The sequence below is a fragment of the Vanellus vanellus genome (assembly GCF_965231255.1).
Source record: "Vanellus vanellus genome assembly, chromosome: 9".
In the NCBI taxonomy this organism is placed as follows: Eukaryota; Metazoa; Chordata; class Aves; order Charadriiformes; family Charadriidae; genus Vanellus; species Vanellus vanellus.
The window spans coordinates 271,201-274,012 of NC_138914.1; positions in this window are offsets into that span (position 1 = coordinate 271,201).

Consider the following 2,812-nt stretch of genomic DNA (forward strand, 5'->3'; position numbering starts at 1 on the left):
TCAGCGCACTGGGGCGTCTCAGACAGAAATACAGGACGTATGTCCAGAAAATTTAGCTTGCCTTTTTCCAATTTGGACTTTTACACAGTCAAAGCTGTTTTTCTAGGAGCTTCTTGCACGATTCTCTGCTATCTAAATTAGTAAGCAATCTCACCCTGTGCTCCGGAGTCTTTGGGATTAACAAAAAGCCTTTGTATCCCCCACCCCCAGCTCCCTGAAGGTTACTGTGTGAAGGCGGTTGATTGCTGGGTGATATTTATCTGGAGTGGCTGCTGCAGACAAGGAGTTGCGTCATTCACCAACTGCCCCCGTGTTTCTTATGAAGTGGCTTCGTGTCCCAGGAGAGGGTGACATGGGGCGCTTGGCCCAGCGTCACTCATTGCGTCTCCTGTGCCCGGCACGGCCCCACGTTGCTGTGAATGCCGGGGGGGGTTTGCAAGTGGGGGTCTTGTTTGGAGGTGTCACCCCCAGAGGAGCGAGCCCAGGGGTGTCCCAGTGCCAGGAGCTGGCAGCAGAGCCGGGTGGCTCTGGCATGGCGCCAGCGTGGGTCTCCGGTGCATGTGGCCACAGAGGACTCATTTCTTGGGACTTTGACTTTGCCCTGCTGAGGCAGTGACATGGTATCTTCATTCAATGTGTGTGTAAAGAGAAAATAACACTGCTGAGTGTGCACCCGGGGCCTCACTGAAGGGCGGCTGTACGGTTAATTAATGCTGCTGGGAAGAGTGAGATGGCTCTGGGGGAGCCCACAGCCGGGTCCTCCCTGCTGGGGCTCTGCATTAGATTGACGTGTAGCTGTTGAGTTACTTTGCTAGTGATGTTGGCTGCTGACCGTCCTTTCTCTAGCCAATTGCTGTGGCACCAGGAGCTTTCTTGTGCCGACACATCCCCTGTGCATTAACAAACCCCAGACAGAAGTGAGTACCCAACACATACTGGCTTTTCCGTGGTGGTGTAATGCAGCCCGCCCGACACGGATGCAATGACAGTGAGATAACGCTGCCGCCCAGACGGTCTTGCTGGAGGAGCCGAGGAGCCAGCTGTGAATCACAGAGCAGACAGCTCTGCCCGGCCCTGCCTGTATCTTTATTAAATCTCCACTCTCAGCATGGGGTTGGGAGTCGTGCCAGTCGTTGCCAGTCATGTCCAGGGTCCCGATCTGCAGACCAAATTCTGGCCCTGCTGAAGTCCCCCAGGGCTGGGACTTGAAGGCAGACAGCGTTTCACCTCCCGCTGCGGGGAGGTCTTGGAGGCTGGTTAAACATTTCCTCCGCTGGGTTAATGCTAGACGTTGGCTGAGGTGCTGCCTGCGATGGTGGGGACCAGCCGGGCAGCTCAGCCCTCCCTCCTGCCCCATGTCCCCCAGCACAAACTTTGTGCGATGCCCCTACAACCGGAGAAGTCGTGCTGGTTGCAGCATGGCGGTGACCATGGCGGTGGCAAAGCCAAGGACAGGGGACGTGTAGGCTGGTCAGAGCTCTGCCTGGTCCCCGATACCCCGTCACCTCTGTGGCATGGGGTGGCTGGAAACACACTCCTGCTAATCTCCACTCGAGCCGTTAGTGTGTTTGCAGAGCAGGACAGCTTCTCGCACCTCCCTGGCTCATAGCGGGGAGTTAACGATTGCCCAGGTGATGGAGACTTTTGACTACTCCCCAAGGGACAAAGCAGGGGATGGGACTCTGTCCCCAACCCAGCTGGGCATGGGGACGGGTACTTGAGGGGTTGGAGGGCTTAGTTTGTCACAGTGAGGGCTCAGACGGAGAGGGCGTATTGTGGTAAATGGGTGGAAAATGCCTGCTATTTCCCCAAACCTCCTATTTCCGTGGGAAAATCACTTTTGTGCGCAGCGCAACTGCACCTTGCCAAGAGTAAGAAGAAGTAATAAAATCTGGCATTGGCCGGTAACGCGATGCCCCTCTGCAGGTGAGCAGGACAGATGCACGTGGGGCAGGCGGATGGAGGGGGAGCTGCCCCAAGCCCGCCTGGTGCTTCCATCGGGGGCAGCAGCAACCTGCCCACAGCGGCCCCGGCCAGGGAATTTTTTCAGCAAGAGAGGGAAGATCCTGGAAACACTGCTGATGGGAGCAGGTACCACTTCCAGCCTGCAGGCCAGCTCCTGCCTGGGATCCCCAGCCTGCTTCGACCATGTCGGTGAGGACACCTAGAACTCGAGCTGGAATTAGCCTGGCCATTAAGTGGGGTTAAATGCAGCAAACCAACATAAATATAAATAGTAAGTAGTGTCATTTTGTACTTTTATTCTTCTATGTTACTCCCAAACATCCTGGACATCATTATATCCCAGCAGGACTGTTCTTTGGTCTCGACTCCGATGCAGAGCAAAGAGGTCCTGCAGCAAATGTCTGGAGGCAGTTTCGCAGGTGTAGGCTGCTTTGAACCACCGGCTCTAAGCAGGAATCCTCCTCCACAGCTCCCTGCTCGGGAGCGCAATGCTCCTACCGCAGCTTAACGCCAGCGTCCCTGTGTAAACCATTAATCAGTGTTACTTGTCCTATGCGTGGGTACTCTTAATATTTATTTGCAGCAAAATTGATAGCTGGTAATTTTGGACCGTGTTTGTGCTTTGATGAAAGCGGTTAGGGAAATGAGCCACCGGCGTGGTCAGAATGTGAGCCACGGAAAGGGCGAGGAGGATGGCTTCAGGCGGGTTCAGATCAATACAGGTGCGATTAAGTTGCAGTATCGTGGCATCTATATCGCACTACAGCCAAAGCCTGAGCTAATAAATTAGGCAAGAAATTGCTGCAATCAGATCATGGTGATAAAGAGGTATTAAAGCGGGCAACAC